The following is a 13,423-nucleotide window of genomic DNA, read 5'->3' as shown; positions in this document are numbered from 1 at the left end:
CTTATTCTCCATACTTTCTGATTGATACTTTGAGTTTCGAAATTTGTTAATTGATGTTAAGGTGGTTCATTACACTAGAATTACTTTTTAAAACAATGTTGCCCTGCCTGTATAGGATATTGCTGCTCACATCATAACACTACCTACCCCCACCCCCACCCCCCCAAACCAGTCAGCCTCCTGGATGCAATTTTGCGCAAAACGTTCGTTTTGCGTCTATACACTCTGAGTCTTCCATCAGGTCTCTGCATTAAAAATCAAAATTATCGCTGAACCAAGCTGTCCGCAAGCATTGCCACGAACAGGTCTTCGCGTCTTAATCCCAGCATCCACTAGTCAATTGTGAACAGTCTGATCTGATATTCTGCGAATCCCAGGAATGACAGATGCTGTAGATGACGCTGTTGTGAGTCGTTGACGAAGATGACGCCCCAAAGGCGAGATATGGTGCTTTGTGCAACATTGAAATCTCTTGTAACTGCAAATTGTGACGCACCTGCTTCCATTCGTCCAATTGCGTTGATGTTTTGAACTTCTTTCAGTCGCGGCATTCTCAAAAAGCGGTGACATTTAAAGACAAACGCGTACATTTGATAGACTACTGGTGCCTGAATCACATACATTAGGACTTACAACAACCTCGAGTTACAGAGACCGATTTCAGGATGCTGTGGGAAAAATCGTTTATTATCCTCATATTCTATGAAATATCCACCCAGTAAACAATAGCGTTAAGTGTAACAAGGATTAATCAGGCGATTCACAAAATGTATGAAAAGATTCAGGAAAAATTACTACTATAAGTTTCTTTTCTTGTATCCCCCCCCCCCCCCCTAGTTAAAAGTATCACTAGTCCCAAGAGCTATGAAATTGTATAAGCTAAATTCTGATATTTAGCGGCAGTATAAAACAAGATACATGTACAAGCCTTATCAGTCACTAGTTAAAAGTACGAGGGCGAGTCAATAAGTAACCAGCCTATTTCATCGACGATTGACCGAGACGGTCACGATTTTCATGCCTTGCAATTGTTTCAATACATGTTTTATAACTGGGTACAAAATTGCATGTTTATCGAGTCATTCTTTAATAAGATATTGAATGTCAAACATGGCTAGTGATGCAAAGGCATGCTTTTCATCTAAAGTTGAGTACCGTGCTATAATTCGGTACTTGTATTTAAAAGGTAAAACGGCCAAGGAAATGCATGGCGAGTTAGCCGATGTTTATGGGTCGTCTGCACCATCGTATGCTTAGGTTAAATTCCGGGTAGGGGAATTCAAACGCTGTTGAACGTCTTTAGAAGATGAAACCAGGTCTGGGTGCCACCAATGAAGAAATATGTACATTGTAAGAAAGTTCGGGATCTGGTATACTCTGATAGGCGAATTCAGGTGGAAGAAATAGCATAGGCATTTTACATGGTAGCGTTTCAACAATCTTGCATGATCGTTTAGGTATGCGCAAGCTAACAGCCCGTTGGGTCCCCAAATCCCTTAGCGATGAGCAAATAACAACCAGAGCATCAGTATGCTGCACCTAGTTGAAGCGTTTAGGTCAAAAGATGATTTTCTTTTGTGGCTAGTGACTGTAGATGAGACTTGGGGTTCATTATAATGAGCCAGAGAATAAAGCTCAGAGTCATCAGTGGGTAGGGCCTGGGTCCCCGAGGCCAAAGAAGTTCAAGACGCATCCATCTGCTGGCAAGGTGATGACCACAGTATTTTGGGACGCAAAAGTCGTTATTATGTTGGACTTTTTACCCAAGAGAAGTACAATAACTGGAGTGTACTATGCAAAGTTGCTAGACCAGCTGAGAACCGCCATCCGTGAAAAACGCCGAGGTAAACTCTCTAAAAGTGTTTTGCTGCAATAGGACAACGCGAAAGTCCACACTTGCCAAATTGCAATAGGTGCTTTAAAGCGAAACGGGTATGAATTAATACCACATCCTGCCTATTCGCCTGACCTAGCTCCTATCGACTTTCCTATTTCCAAACTTGAAAAAGGATATCCGTGGACGTGATTTCCGGTATGACAAAGAAGTCGTGGCGGCAGTTGAGGAGTGGGTCAATGGAAAGGATCCTGACGTTTTCAGTTCTGGGCTGATGGCACTTGAACACCGTTAGTCTAAGTGCATCACACTAGAAGGCAATTGCATCGAAAAAGAAGAGGCGGATCTCAACCGGAAATAAGTTAGGCTGGTTTCTTATTGACTCGCCCTCGCATCACTTGCCCCAAGCGCTCTGAAATTTTCTAAGCTAAATTCTTATATTTAGCGGCAGTATAAAACGAGATACATTTTGCATGTATATTCTTAAACCAGAAATGTCCCCGAAAGTTCCCATACTTATGAAAGACTAAATGCATAATTTAATATGTTATATTAACACTATAGGACTATTTGCATAATTTAATATACATGTATATCGGGCGCGGATCCAGAATTTTTTTCATGGGGGGGGGGGGGGGGGAGGTCGAACTTTATATAATAACAGTCAACTCATCTTTCTTATAAATCGTTATACTGTAATTTTTTTATCTTTGCAAATTGCAGGGGGAGGGGGTCCGGAGCCCCGACCCCCCTCTAGATCCGCGCATGTATATGTTATATTAACACTATAGGACTATTTGCTTAATTTAATATATATGTTATAGTAACACTATAGGACTATTTGCATAATTTAATATATATGTTATATTAACACTATAGGACTATTTGCATAATTTAATATATATGTTATATTAACACTATAGGACTATTTGCATAATTTAATATATATGTTATATTAACACTATAGGACTATTTGCATAATTTAATATATATGTTATATTAACACTATAGGACTATTTGCATAATTTAATACATATGTTATATTAACACTATAGGACTATTTGCATAATTTAATATATATGTTATATTAACACTATAGGACTATTTGCATAATTTAATATATATGTTATTGTAACACTATAGGACTATTTGCATAATTTAATATATATGTTATATTAACACTATAGGACTATTTTGGACGCTGTAGAATCAGAACCCTTGAGTTGCGAAATTCACGATTATGGTACATCCTTTCTGCGTTTCCTAAATACATGTATGCATTTACATTGTTTACATCGTGTAGTTTTTATATAGTATCAGCAAAATCTTTCAAATGATAAAAGACAATAATCACTATGGTAATTTTGAACCCAACCTGGAATCAAAACCTTACCTCTTGGAGTCCACTTGCTATGTCTAATTATTTACTTTCAATTTAGAATTAAGTTGGCGCACTACACCTTGAAAGGGTCTCTCTATTGATACGTAATGGTCTAATTGTGAAAGATATGATACACAAAAAGTACGTATGTAAAAAGGCATGTAATTTTGGAAATAAAATTTTTGCAATAAATATGAACAAAAGACAGTGACCCGACACATTATTCACAGACTGACTGAGCTACAATGGAAAACAAATCGACCGACACTAATAATTTCACAAAACATCTTGTGGCATGTCTTAAAAAGTATAAGTCTTCATGTAATGAGCTACCTTGAAGATTTCATTTAGGTACATGTATTTTACACATAAGCACTATATGTCACCACCCTGGAGTCAGGACCTTTACCCCGAGGATTATGTTAATAATTTTGTTACAGGCCTTCCTGTTATACATCATTATGTATTGTTTCTTACACCTAGAGGTTTTTTGGAGTTTTTAGAGGTTATAGAGGTGTTGGTTTTTTTGAAAATTTGTGAATTTTTGGCAGTTATCGTCCCGTTCCTGTCCTGAAATTGACAACTTTCCCCATAGATGCTTCATACCACATTTGAAAAGAATTGGAATGGCAGTTACATGTATTTAGAAGTTCACAATATTCAATTGTAACTATGACGACTTGGGTGACCAAAAAATTTTGTTCAGAGTTCATTTTCAAAATGATACGTCAATGGTCAAGGTCAATGAAAGGGCATCTTTGCTAGCCAAGTCTTATGATGATTGAATGTTGTTTAACGTCCCTCTCGAGAATATTTTACTCACATGGAGACGTCACCACTGCCGGTGAAGGGCTGCAAAATTTAGGCCTATGCTCGGCGCTTATGGCCATTGAGCAGTGAGGGATCTTTATCGTGCCACACCTGCTGTGACACGGGACCTCGGTTTTTGCGGTCTCATCCGAAGGACCGCCCCATTTAGTCGCCTCTTACGACAAGCAAGGGGGTACTGAGGGCCTATTCTAACCTGGATCCCCACGGTATGCCAAGTCCTACGATCCAATATTCTCATATTTACCCTTGATTGATTGGTTGATTGATTATTTTACGTCCCCTCGAAAATTTTTCATTCATATGGAGACGTCACCAGCTGTAGGTGAAGTACCACAAATTTAGGACTATGCTTAGCGCTCAGGGCTGTAGCAATGCATGGGGGTCCTTTATCGTGCTAACGTCTGACGCGACACGAGACCTACGTTTTAGAGTCATATTCGAAAAACTCGTGATTCCCACTTCTAAATGCCGAGCGTTTGGCGAAAGAACAATTACTACCTATTTTAACATCTTAGGTTTGACGCGGCCATGGCACGAGCGGGGCTCGAAGTCACGGCCTCCCGCTTACGAAGCGAACGCTCTACCGCTGAGCTACCACAACCGGTATATTTACCCTTGATGAATTTAGTAGGGAGATTTTGCATCCTTCATATTCTGTAGTTTAGTAACCACGGAGACAAGTCTCCGCACCAAAGTGCGTCAAGTATCCGCGGAGAGAAGTCTCCGCTCCAATCAAAGTGCGTCAAGTATCCGCGGAGAAATTAATTGTTTTCCGCCACACTCAACAATTTTACAGTTATCTGGCGGCGCCCATTTTTTATTGGTGGAAGAGAGAACCCAGATACAATGTACATATGTACCTAGGAAGAGACCACCGATCTTCCGAAAGTAACCTGGCTCTAACCACTCGGCCATGGAGGCCCCTCCGCGAAGAGAAGTCTTCGCTCCAATCAAAGTGCGTCAAGTATCCGCGGAGGGAAGTCTCCGCTCCAATCAAAGTGCGTCAAGTATCCGCGGAGAGAAGTCTCCGCTCCAATCAAAGTGCGTCAAGTATATCCGCTTACGCATAAGGGGGTAAAAACAAACAATCTGTGTCACCAAATTCTGCTTTTGGTGACCAGTAGATACGTGTTAGGGCCTTGACATAATTTTCACAAATCACGACTGTCACAAATCTGGTCTTATTACTTACCACATAGTTCATGGCTTCTGGGGGTTGGTAGGTTTGTCTATTTGAAATGTCTCTCCTATTGCGGTCACTTTTGTCCGTCATGCGTTACATTTTAAAAAGATTGTTCAACTTTCTAGTGGATCAATCTTTACAAAATTGGGCATGCGTATTATTCTGAGTTAAAGGAAAGAAATAAACATCCTAGCCCCTACCACCCTGGGAGTTGATTGGTGGGGGCTAAAGCCCGAAGTAATAATTCAATTTTTAAATCTCTGGTTTTACTCTGGGACATTTAGTAGTAGGGAAGCTGATACACAAGGACGCCGCCAACTGTTGTGTAACTCCGGGGTTCTGGTCCGAGGGCCGGGCTTTGTGGCTCATATAGTGAAAATGCGGTGTTCCTTTAAAATCCTCGTGACCCTCGGACTTCAGATAACCAAACTGAACAATAATAATGATGCAGAGAGAAAGTTCTATCAACACTGTGAAGTTCATCATATGCTTGACCGATAAAGGGCTCTGGTATAATAATGACTCAAACTGTATAATTTCTTTAAAAATCATCTGGATTATTGGATTTCAATTAACGAAATCAAGTGAACTGTAATAACGAGGAGAAAATCCTTTAACGAAATTGTGAAATATTTAACCCTTGGTAAATGGTTCTCGTGTTTGGATGTACATTGTACACGTATTTAGCGCCAAATTAACATAAACTCAAAGATATATATAATAATTGAAGATATCATCAATTCATTTTATGCGCGCAGTAACCCTTCAAATAATTAATGCGCGTTACAATTCAATTTATGTCTTAAAATGCTGAGAAAGGTCACCGCAGCTAGTTTTTGCTGTATCATGTTAGACATAAACATAAGGCAAATTGAGTATGAAAAATGTCATTTATTCAAATGACGAACTCGATAACAAACTACTAACAAGGGGATCAGACTTACAAACAATCCACTGAATATGTCACTGAAATGGAGAAAGAAAATAAACAATGACAAAATAATTCAATATGTTTGAAGAGAGCAATCATTCAATTATTGCGCGCATTCATTGAATCATTGCTCTCTTCAATTGAATTAATGGTACCTTTAATTGATTGGTATCTTTAATTTATTTCAAGAGATTAATTTGGCGCTCCATAATGATGTTGGATATGCCTGTCCACTTCTCCAAAGAGAATTGTCGCAGCATTGTTTCAGTGTCGAAAATGTGTTGAATTACAGTTGAAACATTGTCCAAGTAGGATTCAATGTTAATCCAACTTCGATTTTGAAACATCAACGCTGACATACCAATACGAGTTTACCATTGAAACAACATGCAGCTGTAGTATCTCTTCATTGTTGAACTTTACATAGGTGTTTCCACTTTGAAATAGTTTGAATCGTAATCAACATTTTAAATTGATTTATAATTTTCTATCAATTTAAGTATATAATTTTAATGTTTCCTTAGACTGTTCATTGAAATATTTTACAATTTATTGTAAAGTTAAAGTTTTATAGCATATATAGTTAATTAACGATTAAAAGATTAACGATTAGGCATCGGTGTATAACTGTAGGATCTCCTATATTTCGTGTTTTGTTATTGTGATTTATAGCCAGTGTTGTGTGTTTTCTCATTGTAATATCACGTTTGAATCCATTTGTATATTTTAGTTTTGTCTACAATCTGTACTTAAATTGTATCATTGAAGTCGGTAACTTTTACTGTACACGCGCACATGCAGACATTTGTTTCTTTATGTTAAGAGATATTCTTATATATAAGTTCTATATTTCCTATGGTATATTTTTCAATCATATAAGGTCATATAAATCATCTTTATATCATACGAATGTACTTGTTAAGGTTTTATTCATTATAGTCAGTCATAATTGATAATATGCTGTCTTTTCAATTAGTTACGTCTCGTTGGAACCTAATAGAAATAAACCTTATCCAAGTTAAAGAGCAATATCTATCAGGTCACATCATGATTGTGTACTTTTGTTACTGTGACAGTCGCTTAAATAATCTTATATTTACTATCAAATATTGCATAGCAGGTTCTCCAGAATAAATATCAGTAACGTATTATGTACTTAGGCATTGAACTGCGGTGAAAATGTAAGGCCGTGGTCACATACATGTCCAAGATCTAATCCGATTTGGATATCGACAATATCAAATCGATATCGTCGTGTCTGATTACGATGTCAATATCGTCGATATCAAGGTTAACACAACGTTTATGATGTTGATATCGTCGATATTGACATTCTTATAACGATACCGTATCGATATCGACAATTTATATTCTATACATGTTTGAATTGATAGTCTTAGTATACACAGCATAATGTCTGCCTTCGATGTCGATGATATCGTGTTTATATCGAATCATGATCATTTTTGTAATGGTCGTGTACGACATTCTCATAACCATATCGTATCGATATCGACAATTTCTATTTTAAACGTTCTTGAATTAATAGCCTCAATATACACAGCGTAATGTCTGCCTACGATGTCGATATCACTGCTTCACAAACAATACTGCGTACACAAAATATGATTTCACTGTATGTCTGTGTTTTTGGTAATTTGGATTACATTTTGCAGCTTACGATCGAGATTTGATATCGACAGGAAGATAATTTAATTCCATTTCAGTTCTTACAATACGTTAGGCAAAACGATAGGGATACGATATCGACAGGAAAAGAATTCAATCCTATTTCACTTCAAACACTGAGGTTAAACATAACAATCGTGATTCGATATCGACAGGAAGAGAATTCAATCCTATTTCACTTCAAACACTGAGGTTAAACATAACAATCGTGATTCGATATCGACAGGAAGAGAAATCAATCCTAATAAGTCCTCATGCAACCATTACAAAAACTATCTTGATTCGATATCGACACGATATCGACATGAAGAGAATTCAATTATTTACAGTTCTAACACTCCGTTAAGTAAAACGATCGTGATTCGATATCGACAGGATACCGTCGATATCGACAGGAAGATGATTCAATTCCATGTCAATTCTAAAACTACGTTAGGCAAAACGATAGTGATTCGATATCGTCAATATTGATGATATCGACACGAAGAGAATTCAATTCTATTTCAGTCCTCATGCAACCATTACAAAAACTATCATGATTCGATATTGACAGAAATAGAAATGATTTCTACTTCAGTTGTACCACTACATTAAGCAAAACGATCGTGACTCGATATCGACAGGAGAAATTAAACCTATTTTAGCCCTCATACAACCATTAGAAAAACGATCATGATTCGATATCGACACGATATCGACGAAAAGAGAATCATTCTATTTCAGTTTTAACACAACGTTTGAAACGATCGTGATTTGATATCGACACGATATCGTTGATATCGACAGGAGGAGAAATCAATCCTAGTTTAGTCTTCATACAACCATTACAAAACCGATCTTGATTCGATATCGACACGATATCAACAGGAAGAAAAATTAATCTTATATTAGTCCTCATACAGTTATTACAAAACTGATCATGATTCGATATCGACACGATATCGTCAGTAAAGGTATGTGATTATTAGTGGTGCATATCGATATCGGTACGATATCATGTTTGATTTGTCGATATTGTCGATATCGTATCTTCATCGTGTCTTGGTCATAACTCGAGTTAAAGGTCAAGCGTTCAAGGGCACCCTGTGTATCTACTTCAAATAAAACACACTATTACGCAATGAGTTAGAAAAACTAAACAGACCAGATAACATTCTACATGATTAATGAATGGCTTTTAATTACCATTATCTTCCTCAAATAAGCATGGAGATAGAACCCGTGTTAATATATAACTTAGAGCTGATTTGTCTTTCAAGGCATCAATTTTTAAATTTCTTCACTTACAATGAGTTATGAACAACAGGTCTTAGTGTTCACTAAAGTCAAGATTGATAGGCACTTGGAAAATTATTGATTAACAAGTCACTAGATAAAAAAGTTTCGCGTCTTATTAAACGCGTCTCTTTATCTTCAAAAAGCTATCAAAGTGATTTACACCCCCTCCCCCAAAAATGAATTATTTAATTTGGTAAATGCAATGAAAATATCATTCACCGTCGATGAAGAAATACACGAAACACAAGTGACTTAAAAATGCGGAACTTCTAATTATGTTCTTATTGATAACCCATGCTGGCAAAATTTGGTTTTCATATATACAGAAAAAGTAAATCATTATTAGGCTGCACATCGTGATATCATATACTTCTTATCCTGTTTTTCTTAACGGAAACGGCTTACCGAAGAGTGTTTTTACTTTAAATGATTTATAACAAGACAATCTGAATGAGAATGAAAACGCCATCTATTAAATATAAGAAATGACAAAAAAATAAGAGTTCACAACCTGTTAAGGAGAAAACAGCATTAAGTACACACTGGCACATGGATTCCTCTACCTTAGTGTTGCATAATACTGATCAATGATGCATAATTAATACAATCGTTTTGATAGGACGAAAATAAAGCAAAAGGAGAATTTACATATCAATAAATCCAAAAACGCTATGTATGCATGTATATACGCGCCTGAAAAAAAAAAATAACATAGTGAGGGGAAACTATTCAATGTTTTGAAATTGATAATACAGGGAACGAATTGGAATTATAAGAATCAAACATTCTTTTTTGAAGAATATATCGATGTATAAACTCCAGAAATTTTACCCTCAAACTTAACTTGAAAGTGCTTCGCACTTTTATTCAGTTTGTGAGTAAAATATCCAGTGAATCTCCCACGGTTTGTGACTTCATTTGATTTATATTCAACTCATTGTGTGGTTTCTATCCCGAGCCTTACAGAAAACTCATTGAATATGAATAATATCAAACCACAAACCATGGAAGATCTTATATGTAATGTCCATACATGTACTTTCATGCAAAGATAAAGAAATCAATTAACTTCAGTATGAATGTGCAATATATAGCGGTACCATCTTTTTTCAAAATCATGACCACCCCCCCCCCCCCCTTTAAGCGAGCTTTCTTATCACCCATAGTACGTGTGTCTGTCTGTCCCTCTGTAAACTTTTCACATTTTCATCTTCTATAGAACCACTGGGGCAATTTCTATCAAACTTGATACACATCATCCATCAGTAAAAGGGATTTAAGTTTGTACAAATGAAGGACAGGTCCCCTTCAAAGGGGAAATAATCACGAAAATGGAAAAAATAGGGTAGGGTCATGAAAATATTTTGTTCTCAAGAACTACTGGGCCAGAAAAGTTCAAATTTACAAGAAAGCTTCCTGCCATAATGCAGATTGAAGTTTGTTTAAATCATGGCTCCTGGGGATAGGGTGGGGCCACAATAGGGGATGAATGTTTTACATTCCACTATATAGGGAAAATCTTTAAAAATCTCAAAATTCACTGGGCCAGAAAGTTCAAAGAAAGCTTCCTGACATAAAGTAGATCTAAGCTTGTTCAGTTCGTGACCCCTGGGGATAGGATGTGGACACAATACAGGGGATCAAAGTTAAACATGTTAGGAAAAATCTTATCAAAAACCACTGAGCCATAAGAGCTGAATTTGCATGAAAGCTTCCTGACATAGAGACTGATTTAATGTTTAGCAAAGAAAAATTCTCTATTGAAAAATATTGTATATAACGTTTTTATGTTCCACCAAGTGCATAGGAAATTATAAACTTACTTTTGCACTCAAAAGGATAACAAGTTGTATAGTCTGGGTAGGATTTTTTTGAAAGACAAAGTCCCGGTTTATTTAGAACCAACCCGTGATTAGCGTGTATATCCTTGACCTTTAATGTGATATATTATAGTCTATATATCTGTATATTGAATGAAAAACCCATTACTTCTGTATCAGATATTCTTTATTCTGTAATCTGATAAGCCATTGGGCTTAGATATATAAACAAACAAACAATATGTTGATAATTACAACTAAGTGTATTCATTATATGTACATGTAGTGATCTTGTACTTTAGGAGAAAGCTAATATAGACAATGCTCTCTCTCTCTCTCTCTCTCTCTCTCTCTCTCTCTCTCCATTTTCAATGTTTTTACTGTCGATATCTATTTACGAATTGAAATAAGAGTTATTTCCTTATGAATATGAGCAATGTGCGTATGAACCTGGATAAATATAGCACGTCTATTTTCACGGCTGTGAATATTCCGACAGAAATGAAAGTAAAATGTGAATGTAAAAATCAAATTTCATTTTTAAAATACACGAGGTTATGTACAGCAACGCTTCATGCCAGCATACTTTTCCGCACGTGTTGATTTACGCGTTTCAGGAAGTAAGTTGGTGTACAGATTCGTGGTTCATGCCCTCCTGTATTTTCAACAATGAAATTTATTTCCCAAAGAGGTCCGTTTCTGAGTTTTGTAGTATATGTTTAAATATAATTTGCTATTATTCTGAAGGAAGTTAGATTGTTAGCGGTTTTTTATATCTCGAGGCTCATTAATTATTTAATTAATGAATTAAGTAAATCATTGACTGTTATGCTTATTGCATGTCAGCACAAGGGTCAGAGCTAATGCGAAAGGAATACTATGAATTACACGATACAGAAGCACAACATGTGGTTTTATACTTGTCGCCGGTAATTTATCTCATTGCAGTCAATATCATTAATTCTTTGACCCCAAAACAGGATAGTAATTACTTTTTTCATATTCAATGTCCCTAGAAACATGATATCATTTCCAATTACGAAAATATTTATCAGTTGAAAATTGTAAACTGACGGTGACATTTACAACGAGAGAGAGAGAGAGAGAGAGAGAGAGAGAGAGAGAGAGAGAGAGAGAGCATGCTATTTGTCCAATGTATTTCTTTTTATGTAAATAACGACTTTTTAGGCATACATTGAGGAAATGTCAAAAAACATTTTACATATGTACGCTGATGCAGTTAATTTAGACCATACTTTTTTGTAGTTCGTCAATATCAGAATTTTTTGTCTTTGATGCCTAAATGCTGGAGCTAGCATACCCAACGGCATCTCTAAGCGGGCAACGTTCGACATTCTCTCCATACAGGTATGCTCGAGTCTATAGTCATCCAATGTCTGCACTGGATGGCTTCAATTGGTAATTATATAATTTTTATACAGACTAACTTTTTGTCATACATGCATGAATTTCAGAGAGAATCTCCATTTCTTGTTCTTTGATAACAACGCCACTGTAATTTCCTTGTGAGACAGCCCTGGACAACAAATGATCAAGGTTACAAAGAAAAAAATAGTCTATTTATTGAGTGATGTAGGACTGGATAATAAATCAAGGTTACAAACAAAGAAGAAAGTAATCGATTCATTGAAATGAATCTGGACTAACTATTGGTCAAGAAGAAATCAGTCGATTCATTGAAGTGAATAGGGACTGGACAATTGGTTAAGACTACAAACAAGGAAAAAATGACATGTAGTTGATTTATTGAAGTGTGTCCAGTTATCGCATGTTCGTGTTAAATTTACGGTACTTTATATTCGAGATTCTGTCTGACCTCAGCTAAGCTTGTAAAATTAACTGATCGTCGATCTGACCGAAGAACACATTAACATCAATTATGATTTTATTAGTCCGTTAAAACTATTTAATTCACCTTTCATTAAGATTTCATTCAGCATAGATATTAAATATATATATATATATATATATACTTTTCTAAAAACAGGCCTATATGAAAAAGTTTTATAAAATCCGATGACCATCTTTTTCTCATCGTTGATTTTTTTTTATGACTATCTGAAATGATATCGTTGAAAATCACAATTCTTATGGCAGATTTCAACATTCAAAATAATATTTCAAGCAATTGCACTTTTAGGTAACAGTACGCACTAAAAAATATTCTTTAATTGTTTATACCTTGCAGGACTGGGTGATATTAAAATTCATTTTAAATGTCAAACTTTCCTATATGCAGTATAATCAGCATATTTTTTTTTTTTTGGCTATTTGTTTTTAATAATTTTGACGATCATTTGGCATTGAAATCTGCACATGCCACTAATGAGATAAGAAGTTAATTAAAAATTATAATTTCATCTATCTAAAGATGAATTCGTAGAATTTAATGATTATTTTGCAAGGAAATCAGCACTTGCCTCCAATTTAATTGAATAAAAAATTATGTTAATTA

The sequence above is a fragment of the Ostrea edulis genome, chromosome 5 (assembly GCF_947568905.1).
Source record: "Ostrea edulis chromosome 5, xbOstEdul1.1, whole genome shotgun sequence".
NCBI lineage: Eukaryota > Metazoa > Mollusca > Bivalvia > Ostreida > Ostreidae > Ostrea > Ostrea edulis.
The sequence above is the reverse complement of the archived record's forward strand: the minus strand, read 5'-3'. Positions refer to the sequence as shown.